Below are 12,871 nucleotides of genomic sequence, written 5' to 3'. Positions count from 1 at the left end.
AATTCTAGCATTATGTATACATATCCCCTGATATTGTAGAAAATCTTTATACTCATTTTGTCTTGAATCCATGACTCCCCAACCCTTTAAAGTTCTGCTTTCTTCTAATCCTAAAAACACCTAAACTACAGGACCCATTTTCCACCAAATCTCAAGGTCTAGTATGAAAAAATCAGTTATAATCATAAAATTATTGTCTTATCCATTCATTCCTACAAACAAACAAGGGGGCCTGGACTTTTTTTTCTATTTTAATTTACACTCTGAGAACAATGAATCCAAGACTCTGTATTAGGGTCTAAAGTAAGGATCTATAGTTATCTAAGTAAACATTTATTTTCACTTTAAACAGAAATTGATCAATACCTTGAAGAGCTCTCAATCTACAACATACCAAATAATATTTGGAATATTTTAAAATGTTTCTTGCATGAGATCCTACCAACTAACCTATTTCTTATGTGTAAAACATAATCTTGGGAATATTCATTTCCTAGAGTTTCATGCTACAGAAAAGCAGCAATAAGTAAGTTTCCTTCTATAGCCTAAAAAATCACCTCCTGGATTTGCTTTCCTGAACTTCCACTTCTGGTTAATAAACAATCCACAGGTGAAATATATTTTCTATTATCTTAGGATAAAACACACAGAAGTCAATCTGACATATTTCATCAGTATGCTTCCTGGTAATTACACATACGGTGCCATGTGAATAGTTAATTATTCACACAACTAAGCCAAGATTTTTTGTACCTCTAAATATTTGATTTTTAAATGTATTAATGTTGCTATTTATCATTTTCATGTATGTACTTGATGTAATTCTTATTACATATGAAAGTTTGATTTTTCACTCAACATAGACACAAATACTCTGAGACAAGCCAAATTTCAGAGATATAGGCTGCGCATCTAGAGCACCTGAGGCATTCTCTGGCTTTGACCTCCAGACTCCAATTGCTTAGGGCTGAGTCTAGCTGTGTCCTCAACCTGTACATTTAAGAGCTTTGCTTTTGATGGAGCACTGTGTTGTTGCAAAGCTCAGCTCTTCCATTTGTCTGGTCTTGTGACTCTGGACAAATTTCTTACATTTTCTAAGCCTTTGTGCCTCTATCTCTAATATGGGACTCATGATACCTACTCAAGCAATGAATGATACAATTTATATAAAATGCTTATCACACTACTTGGCAAATAGTAGAGTTCAATAAAGGTCTTCAGGTGCTATACACCTGCTGTTTCCCAACCTGGACTGCTTGGTACCTGAGTTCACAGTATGTCTGTGTTATAGGAAGGTCGAGTAACATGGGGATAGGGTCTACCCTCTGAACAGAAATATACTGCATGTCAGACAGCTTCATGTTCATGCCCAACCTTCTGTAGGATAATGAGGAATGGAGGACCATGTCCCTTCTTGCTGACCCTTTCCATATATGGGTCCCTAGAAAAAGTGTTCCTTAATCCACACTTTGAAACATGGTATTCACTTTCACCTCCCTCTCCACACAAGAGGGACAAAAACAGAAAGGGTCATAGAGGCCTTGATGGAAGTCTGTAAGATACATACAGGAAGACTCAAAGCGAGAGGAGCAGCCATTCTTTTAAGTCGCTGGAATAAGTTTGGCAATGAGAACTGGACTTTCCCTCTAGAAGGTGTCATCTTTTGCTGACACTTCCCATTCCTAAAAGTCTGAAGGGGAAGGGAAGATAGACCTGCAATCAATCACTTTGACCCCTACTCCAGGATAATTATCAAACTTGGACATTGGGAGTCTCAGAGAAGAAAACACCTGCCCTATGAGAAACACACACTTCATATTAACAATCCTTCTGCCATGAGAGGCATTTGAGGTCATATAGATAAGATACGATTCTCAAGGACTCATGGCCTAATATTGTAAAATGTCTGCCTTCTTCCATATGTGGTTTTAAGTAACTGAATTTTTCTTTTTTTTTTTTATTAAGATTTATTTATTTCAGAGAGATAGAGACAACGGGTAGAGGGGCAGAGGGAGAGGGAGAAGCATACTCTCTGCTAAGCAGGGAGTCTGACACAGGGCTTGATCCCAGGATCAAGCCTGAGCCAAAATCCAGAGTCAGATGCTTAACCAACTGAGCCACCCAGGCCCCCCTAACTGAATTTTTCAAACATAACCTTTGAACAGGTGTCTGAACAGACTACAGTATAGTTTTAAATAACTGTTCTCTTTGCTACATGTCGTACTATAATCCCCATGAAGGCCCAGCTCCCAAGACTCCCCAGACAATGTAATTAGATAACTATTGCCATGCTCCATCAAGAATAGCATTTTTTATTACAAAGTAAAACAAACTGTCATATTATAGGTGGATGTTCTTTTAAGGACTGCTAGACTAAATTCTATAATGAAATTTCTTTTCACATAAGCTGCCAGCAAAGACTGCAATGATCTCCCCAAACGTATATTAGATTCCATCAGTATGATTACTGTGCTATCATACTGGGATAGAATTTCTCCCACCCACCCTGCTTCCATCCATACATTTAGAAGCCCATGAGTCTTGGCTACTAGAAGTTTTCTCTGGCAGAGGCGAGAGGGTCAACAGAGGAGCACTGATGAAGTAGACAAGTTACAGGTTGGGGAAGATGTTCTGAATCTCAAGAACTGAGGGAAAGAAGACTTTAAAGGGATTGCTCCCACTCTCCCAGGAACTCTCTGAAGGCCTGGCTTCAGCCAGGAAATCTTAGAATATAGATGGGGTAGGTACAAAAAAGAATCAGAAATGCCCAGAGAAGCCCCCAAATTCTCACAGTTTTCAAACTCCTCCCTGAGTAAACATCCTTCCAGAACTGCTGACAAATAGCCAAACCAACTTCCTCTCCTCAGTGTTCCCCTTTTGGAAATGAGATTATCTAGCAGCAAAATATCCACCCAAAATGGAGTTAAGGAAGACAACTGAAAAGATTCCCTCTGGTTAATTCACCATGTAAATAACGAAATCATTCTGTCCCACAATAAACAAAATGACTCAACAAATCCCGGTGCATTGGAATAGTGGTTTGTAAGGAATTCCTGCCCCTAACTGCTACACCTTTGCTTGAAATATGTAATTGCAAGTTCTAATGAAGTCCTGAGTAATCAGACTCTGCCCTTCTTGGCTCAAGGCCCTCATGAGTGCGGAGTCAGCAAATGGCGAACATGTAGACCAGTGTGTTGGCTCCAAGCCCAGCTTCTTAGGTTTCATGGATGCTTCTCAATGGGTTTAACTGGAGCTGCTCTCTTTTGTAGTCAACACAGGATTTAAAAAAAAAAAATCATTCTTTTGATATCACAGTTCTTTATCAATACTTGAGTACAGAAGCTTTGCTACATTTGCACATATGCCACCCATTCTGAAGAATAAAAGGCTGAATTTATACTATATTATCTGAGATTAAAACCACTTTTAATCGGATTTGTTCTTATTAGTTATCTTTATGGTAAGATGCAACATGAAATCAATGCCAAAGTCACTATTGTAAAGTCAACACAATGTATGCTGAAATGTAAGCTTAAACCATATTAACAGTGGAGAATAACCTGCCTTCTGGATGATCTAAGGTAGCTCCCATTTCCAATTTATGGAGAATGGAGGGGAAAAAAATCAACAAAATATATTGAGCGTGTGACATGAAAGATCATTTTATTTGAACTACTTAAGTAAAAAATGTTTTGCAACCTTTCTAAAAAGTCTGCTTCATAATTATCCTGAAACAACTTTGCTTAAATAAAGAGATGACTTTTATACAGCTTTGGCTTTCTCTGGATGTAGGTGTTTCTTGAAAAGTCATCAAAATGCAAGCAATACAGAAATCACTCTTTGCGATTTGAACCTGAACCACTTGCATTTCAGTCATATGTTGAGAGTTCTAGTTTACTTCTATTACCAAGAAAATCCTGAATGCCAGAGGCATATATTCCAAATCAGAGGTGGTAAAGAGTAAAAGATGAGGGAGAAAATATCTGGATGCTGAACAGGTGACCATCATGATGGGGAGGTTTACAGGGGATATTATGTTGAAAGCAGGAGTGTATACCAATGTCTTCTAACTCTTCCTATGCTATCTCTTCCTTATGGCTTTTCTTATGACACTTCCTTCTCTGTATTTCCCTACTCTGAACTCTATAAGTTATTTCTCCTAAAATTTTGGTTTAATCATTTGTACTCTGCTCAAAGATTTTTCACTGATTTCTCACCATTGAACCCAAATTTCCTTTTGCAGAGAACATTGAGCATATCTCCTCAACACTCAATGGACCCTTCCCCAAAGTACAATGGCTGTGATCCCCCCTCTTCCCCAAGGGGACCTAAGGCAGGCAGGATAATAGCATCTCCCTGGCCACAGTGTTACAGATGGCTAAGCATAAGACCACCAGTGAAGAGCTTTGCTTTGCTGGAATATCTTATAAGTCTGTGAGGTAAGATGATACAAAAACATCAAAGCTCAAGACTTTTGCGGATAGTTGACGGCAGCCAACTCTCTTCGGTCCTCATTTGTTCAGAAAATAAATTGCATGTGGAAAGTCTTAGGGGAGCTATATTATTATCTGCAACTTACTCCAAAGTACCCAAAAGCAGTAAGATGAACTGATGATTGGATAGAAGGAGGAATATTAGGATAGTTATGTGTTAAAACAAGCATGGTAAGGGGCACCTGGGTGGCTTAGTGGTTGAGTGTCTGCCTTTGGCTCAGGCATGATCCCAGGGTTCTGGGATCAAGTCCCACATCAGACTCCCCACAGGGAGCCTGCTTCTCCCTCTGCTATGTCTCTGCCTCTCTGTGTCTCTCATGAATAAATAAATAAAATCTTAAAAAACAAGCATGGTAAAATGTTAATTGCAGAACCTAAGTGGTAGATGTAAGGGTGTTCACTGTAAAATTCTTTAAACTTTCCTGTATGTTTGTAGTTTTTCATGATAAACTTTTGGAGGAAAAAGCTCTTTCAGGCTTGTTCCTTACATGTGGATGACCTTAAAATACTTTGTGATATCTTTTAGCTCTTATAAGTACAGCACCAGGACAAGTGCTCTTTATCATGGCAACCAAGCTCTGTTCATAGTCCCTCACGATGGCTTAGGTTCTTCTACCCACTGTCATGTTTGACTATCAGATTCTACTACCCAGTCATTTACAAAATAAATTCCAGCATGAATCATGGTTATGCATGAGAATATACTGCCTTAAAATTTCATCTCTAACTGCTTTTTGTTGTCAGTTCTTAAGAAAAAAAAAAAAACAGCACAATAAGAAGCAGCTTTGGTAAAGTCTTGTTTTAGCTACCTTATCACAGTGTAACTAAACATAAAATAAGGGGCACTTGTAAAACACAGTCATATAACCTCTTGCTTTTTGCAGCGAATATATTCTGTGAAAGTCACTTTCAATCATGGAAAAGTTAGTAAAAAAGGTAAGTAGAATTTTAAAAACAGCTCAATGAAAAGAAGATCCAAGTTGATTCCATTCTCCTTTCCTCCTAGGGAAGAGGAGAGGAATCAGGAATTACTTTTACAATCCAAGTAATTCACACTCTACTGCTTTTGATGCATATGCCTGAAAATAGTGGGCAAATCTTCTAAGAGGATTGCATTGTAAATAGCAAACTAACCCAGGATCCATCAGAGAAAGAAATATGTGCTAAAGTCTTCTTTAATGTGAAAAAAAAAAAAAACAATCCTTTCTCAACAATTGCCTTGCAAATTTGCACATTCATATATTCTTATATGAATAAGATAATGGTTGTTCTTAAACCTGCACACAATTATATATCTCTACCTTAACCCCTTCCTAATCCTCCTTGCTATTACTGTCAAGACGCCACTCATAGTGTATTCTTCCAAAATGTCATAACTTATTAGAAAATGGCCAAGCTTCACAAATAATAAAATGCAGTGACTAACCCAACCATAATGAAAACACGATAGCATGAAATGAGACTTTCCCTGTTAATGAGAGTGTTCATCAGAATGCTCATTTGTTTCTCACACCTTAAGTCAAGATCAGAGGAGCTGCTGTTCTAGGACTGGTCCTCTGACTCCTGCCTGGTCCTCCCTCAGTGCACCCAGCTGAGCTCTCTATAGCAGTAATAGTTTCACCACCCAAAGCAGGGCCTCATGGGGCTGGATGATCTCAATCAGGCCAAGATCGAGGTGGGTGCTGGGCCACAGCTCGCCTCAATAAAAGGAATCTCTGGGAAAATATCAGAATCAGAAATGGGTAGGTACAAGTATTGCAGGGAGATCCATGTCATCAGCACTAAAGCTAATAAACAGGGGCACCTGGATGGCTCAGTGGTTGAGTGTCTGCCTTTGGCTCAGGTCATGATCCCGGAGTCCTGGGATTGAATCCTGCATCAGGTTTCCCCACCTGATGCTTTTCCCTCTGCCTTTGTCTCTGCGTCTCTCTTATGAATAAATAAAATCTTAAAACACACACACACACACACACACACACACACCAACAACTAATAAGCAAACCACCACCCCTAACAAGTAGCAGATGAGGGGTAAGAATAGACAGATTTGAGACTTTCTCTGCTGATACCAGCTGCTAACTAGGTCCTCCTCCTATCTCCTTTGTAGGTGCTATGGGCTTCCCTGAGCTGGAGGGCCCCCGCATTTGTCCCCTCTTGCCACACCCTAGCAACAGCTGTTCATCTGCAAACTACAGATACAAAAAGAAACATCTTGTCCCACACTCCCGGGTGAGAGTTTTCCCTCACTTCATCTCATCTCCTATCCAACCTTAAAATTATTGTAAAAGCTACAAGAAAGTGATTCTTTAAGCAGACCCGAGTAAGTCAGTGTTCCCTCTGAACTCTTCCAGGATGGAATCATCGCAGCGAGCCCTGAGGACAACAGATCCCACAGATCTGTGCTGCCAGGAACAGCTGCTTGCAAGCACGCCGTCCAGCCCACTAAGCCCTCTGTCCCCATTGTCTCCACTCTTGTCTCCCAAGTATATAATAATCCACAAAAACACTCACTGACAGGAGCTTACAAGTTTGGTTAAGGCTGATAAATACAAGAACAAGGATCTCAGTTCTAGAATCCACTTCTCCTTGGTGGACAAGGATAGAAGAATAGAGAGGACTTACTACGTATAAAGAAGGTTGATCATTGTTTCCTCTGTCTTTTCCTAATGTCTGACCTCACAGAAACCATTTAAGAGCCACCACTTAATCAAGACAAATGAATTCCTGATATAAATGAATACTGGAAATAACAGGAGAGGAGAGCTATCTTCCTTCCCTTTACACTCTCTTGAGAGGTATTTAGCTGATTTTCAGGTTTATTGATTCTGGAAGATGGAAACCATAACTTAAATATCAGCATTGGCCTTTGGGAAAACACAAATACATTAATTCATAAACAACTAATACCCCAATCATTTCAGAAAAAGATTTACATGAGAATAAGTGCATAGGGGTATAAAATAATTCCACAACCTATGGAGCACTTACTAAACATCTTCTATTCACATGATGTTTTTTGCAAGTGACAAAATACCTTCAATGCTCTCTGCTGGTAAGAAATGAGCCTTACCAAAGGTCTGCTCTGTACCAGGGTTGTGCTCTCTGCCCTTATATCCAATTTTGTGAAGCAGAAAAGATGTTCACAGGAATAGTCTGTATGTTGGAAGAGCCTCTGATTGCAAGGCAATTCAACACACTACACCAGGCTTTTCTGCATTGACTCCAAATACAGTGACTCTATTTCCCACAGCACCCTCCCCTTTTCTTTATCCAAACAGGCAGTAATTTCCTGACTCCAAGATATCTTCGCTGTTTAGAAAACTAAAAGAGTTCTCCTTCTGTTTGGAACTCTAGATCTTGGTGGTAGCTTCTGGGTAGTGGTTTCCTGAAATTCCCTTCAGCTATAGTGTGTAGTAGAGCTAAGCTTCCATATTAATGGCCTCCAGTAGGGCCTACTCCTGAAGACAATCTCCATGCCAAATGTAAAATTCCTTAAGTTCAAAATGCAATGAAATGGATTTTTTTCTCCTGTGAATGTTCTACATTCCTTATCTCATCTTACTTTTTTTTTTTTTTTCTCATCTTACTTTATTGGAGCTTGGTTTTTGGTTCAGTGAGCTGATTTTTACCTTTTATCTACATACTGCATTAACATTTGTGAAGCAAATTCAGGAAAACAATATTTATTGAACATGCTTTTATTTAAAAAAAAAAAAGCAACAGCAAGGCTGTAGGAGTCTGGAAAGGCAGTCTGTTATAGCAGAAAGGCAAATAAATCAAACAATTAGAAAGAACTACAATTTCCTACAATTTAGCTAAAACTCATTGCCTAGTAAATTGCTTGTAGGGAACCAGCTTTAGTGATTGGACGAGATTGTTGTAATTAGCATATTTAGTCTAGGTAGAGGAGCATAACTGGAATGCTTGAAACGTCTTCTCTCTTAATTAAGCATTCCTCATTACCTTCTTAATTCTCCTTCCCATTCCACGTCTATCCTTACAGCTGGCAAAATTGTGAACTGCAATTTATCTTCCCATTAAAATGATTACAAATTCAGAATGAATGGAGTTCAAATTAAGTTTTCAAAACCACATGGCAAGGAAGACTCGGTTTAACAGTTAGTAGAGGAAGTGACCGTTCTATCTTGTCAAAACATAAACACTTCCAGAAATAAATTGGACTTTTCCCAACTGAATGAAAAGAATCATTTGTCTACTTGTTCGCAAAAAGATGTCACCCTAGAATTTTGTAAGTCTTATATACATGATCCATTTCACATGTGTCCTATCATTACATTTTGTAACCCTCTAAATTACTAGTTAATGACACCATTAAACTGTCATCTAGCATCCTAAGAGCAGGGACTTTCAGCTCTACCACTTTATGGCTCGATAATCTATGATCACTTAGTTTAAACATTCTGTTCCTCAGTTTTCTCATCTGTAAAATAAGGGTGATAAGCATATCTTCTACAAGGAGTTGCTATATAAAGGCATATATACGTATAGGTATATATATTAAAGGCATATATATGTATACATGTGTACATATACATGCATACATCTCCTTGGCAGGTAATAAATGCCATATAAGTGAGTCTTATTGTTATTATTGCCATGTCTACCATCAGCACAAAGAGAATAGTGATATTGTTGGGTTTCTTTATTTAGATGCTCTATCACAAACCACTTTCTTTTAAGTATTTCTGGGATTATCCTAGAGAAGAAACATGACGTGGATTGTGGATGTCTTAATTAGTGTGTCATAGTTAGGACTACATGGGAAAATTTCAAGATAAAAGATATACACGGAATACATAAAAATAACAAATGATCTGAAAATTCATAATATGAAACTCTACTCATGAATGATTTATATATGGATAATTTTCTTCAAATTTGAAATGTTCTGAGATTTTCTTGACTATTCATGGCACTTTTTCTGTTTTGTATCAAGAATATTACTATAAAAACATATATGTAGGGACTCCTGGGTGGCTCAGCGGTTGAGCGTCTGCCTTTGGCTCAGGGTGTGATCCCAGGTCCTGGGATCGAGTACCGCATCAGGCTTCCTGTAAGGCGCCCGCTTCTCCCTCTCTCTATGTCTTTGCCTCTCTCTCTCTCTCATAAATAAATAAATAAATAAGCAAGTAAGTAAGTAAATAAATAAATAAAACTATTTTTAAAAATACGTAAAATATATCAGTTCCATCTGGTATGGTAATAACATGTTATTGAGTTAGTGATAAATATCATTGCATTCTTTAGCCAATCAAAAAAGTACAAGTTTATTTAAAAACCTCTAAATTTTGTCTTTTATCACTCTGTAATAAAATGTCATCTAAATCCATTTTTGTAATCGTTTTATTGAGATATAAGTCACATACCACATAATTCATCCATTTAATAAATATAATGTGGTGGTTTTAAGTATATTCCCAGAGTTATGAAATCATAACCACAATCAAGTTCATAAAATTTTCATCATCCCCAAAAGAAACTCCATACCCATTAGCACTCACCCTCCATTCTTCCCATTGCTGCTGGCAACCACTTCCTGTCTCTATGCATTTGCCTATTTGGGACATTTCATATAAATGGAGTCATACAACATGTGGCTTTTTGTGTCTGCTTTCACTTAGCATATTTTCAAGGTTCACCCATGTTGTAGTATGCATCAGTAATTTTATTCCTTTTTATGCCAAATAATATTCTTTTCATGGATACACCACACATTGTTTATCCAACCATCAGTGGATGGACACTTGAGTTGTTTTTAGCTATTATGAATAATGCTGCTGTGATCATTTGGGTATAAATTTTTATGTGGACGTATGTTTTCATTTCTTTTGACTATATATCTAGGAGTAAAATTGTTGAGTCCTACGTTAACTCTGTTTCATCTTTAGAGGAAATGCCAGACTGTTTTCCAAAGTGGCTGTATCATTTTACCTGCCCACCAGTGGTATATAGAGGTTCCAATTTCTCCACATCCTTGTCAACACTTACTACTGTCTTTGTTATTATAGCCATCGCGTCAGTAGAAAATGGTACCCCAATGCACTTTTAAGATGCAAAACCATAAAAATACATTATTCAAGGAAGTAAAATCTTTTCTGAAAAGGGAAAGAATGAAGAGATTACGAAAAGGACCCCATAGTCAGGCTGGAAAAGGAAGCAGGAGAGGTTTCTAAGTTTGTTAATTTCACGTCCTTAGACAGCCAACTGCCCTTCAAAGTGTCAGGATTGTAGAGCCAGCCCTCAGTTTCATAGCTGGAGCTTACAATAATCAGACCAACAAGAACTAATCTGGGTCTATGATTTATTTTACAAAGTTCCCTCCCACATTCTAGCCCATTTGATCCAACACCACAAATCTTATGTGGAAGGATATTACTATTCCCATTCTGCAGGTAGACTGAGGCCCAGAGTGGCTGACTTGGTCAAGGGAATATGGTTAAAAATATGTACATACGTATATACATACATGTGTTTCATGAATATTAAAGTGTCTTTATTTAATAAGCATTAAATAAAATGCACAGAGCTGGGCCTGGAAGCCAAATTTTTTATTTCAAATCCCAATCCTTGGTGTCCCCATTTCTCATCACTTTCATCTGCCTCATCTCTGATGATCAAGAAAGCAATGGGAAAGTAAGGGAAGACAAAAGGGAGTTGTATGCGAAACAGGTAGGAGGCCTGCACATCATGAAGTCCCCCCAGTCACAGCAGCTCAGGATGTTAGGACGTGTTGTGACACGGCTTTCGAGGATGGTTGCATCCCCACCCCTTCATGAGAGGTTCCTCCAGTAACAAGAAGCCAGGGCATACTTACATCCCTAAATTCTGAACATATCATCTGTACTGTAGCATATTTAATCATGTATACTACTAGTCACTCAAATATGTATTGAGTAATAACTATGTGCTAGACCCAGTGCTAACATGGTTGAGACTTAAAAAGCAATGATTACAAAGTAAATTTAAATCGTAAACAAAATTTTCTAAGCCCTTCACATAGACCATCTCATTTAATCTTCACAATATTCTTGCAAGAGATGTGGAAACAGGCACAGAGCATTAAGTAAATTGACCCCAAAGTCACAGAACTATTCAACAATGGTGGAGGCAAGTAAGAACCCAGGCAGCCTGATTCTATACCCCATGTTCTTAACCACCACCCAATCCTTCCTGGCAGATCTCGCTTGGCTGAAAGTCACATGTGGTGACATGCATAAACCAATAATACTGATTAATTCCAGCAACCATTGTTGAATGCTCATTAGTACAGAAGCTCAAGGGCAAATTCCCACAACAACCCCATGAAGTGCTTATCTTCATTGCCACTTTATAGATGAGGAAACAAAGGCTCAGAGAAGTGAGTTAACTTGTCCAAGGTCACAGAGCTATAATAGCTAATGCGGACATGGTGCTTACTATATACCAGGTGCTGTTGTTCTTTTTTTTTTTTTCTTAATATTTTATCTATTTCTTTGAGAGAGACAGAGATAGCAAGAGAACACCAGTGGAGGTGAGAGGGAGAAGCAAGCTCCCTGCTCAGCGGACGTGGGGCTCCATTCCAGGATCCAGGGATCATGACCTGAACCAAATGTAGCTGCTTTACGGACTGAGCCACCCAGGCGCCCCCAAGCACTGTTCTAAGCACTAACTCATCTAATCCTCATAACACTAGGAGGTAGGTTCCATTATTACCCAGCATTCGTAGTTAAGTAACTTGTTCATGGTCTCAAGCTTCTGTAAAGGGCAAACCCAGGACTCACTCTAGCAGCTGTCTTGGAAACTTAAGGGTGACCACTGGCTACAAAGTGGCTAAGCAGAAAATCAAACCCAGGTCTAACTCTTGAGTGAAAGAGAGAGAGCCTCCTTTCTTCTTTCCACCAAGCTAAGCGTGGCCCTCAACCCTACTGCAGTACAGGAAGAGGGGAATAACAACTGAAGACCCTCCAAAGAAGGGGCATTCAAGTTGCCTCTTGAGGGCTTACGTGCTTACTGGTCAAAGAGAGGCACCATGCAGTTTGTTATTTTAAAAGAAATGCAGGGCGCCTGGGTGGCCCAGTTGGTTGTCTGACTCTTGGTTTTGGCTCAAGTCGTGATCTCAGGGTGGTGAGACTGGTTGGCTCTCAGCGAGGAGTCTGTTTTCTCTCTCCCTTTGCCCCTCTCCTCCTCTCAAATAAATAAATGAATCCTTCTTAAAAAAAAAAAATGAAAAGTACCCAACTGAGGTCTTCAAAAAAGAGGATACAGTAATGAGAAGCAAATAAATTATTAAAAAGCAAATGTTTCAGATTGAATCAGGAAAGCTTTAATTTTTATTCAATGAGAAAATACTCTTGATGAAGGAAAAGCAAGCCTTTATT

The 12,871-nt window shown here is 38.7% G+C and overlaps 1 protein-coding gene across 1 annotated transcript in view; it reads right to left on the bottom strand.

The window, feature by feature from the left end:
- The window catches only part of DEPTOR (DEP domain containing MTOR interacting protein), a 132,842-nt gene that overhangs the window by 118,471 nt on the left and 1,500 nt on the right, over nucleotides 1-12,871 (bottom strand). The gene's annotated exons all lie outside the window — the stretch shown is intronic.

The sequence above is a fragment of the Canis lupus genome, chromosome 14 (assembly GCF_048164855.1).
Source record: "Canis lupus baileyi chromosome 14, mCanLup2.hap1, whole genome shotgun sequence".
Lineage (NCBI taxonomy): Eukaryota > Metazoa > Chordata > Mammalia > Carnivora > Canidae > Canis > Canis lupus.
The sequence above is the reverse complement of the archived record's forward strand: the minus strand, read 5'-3'. Positions and strand labels throughout refer to the sequence as shown.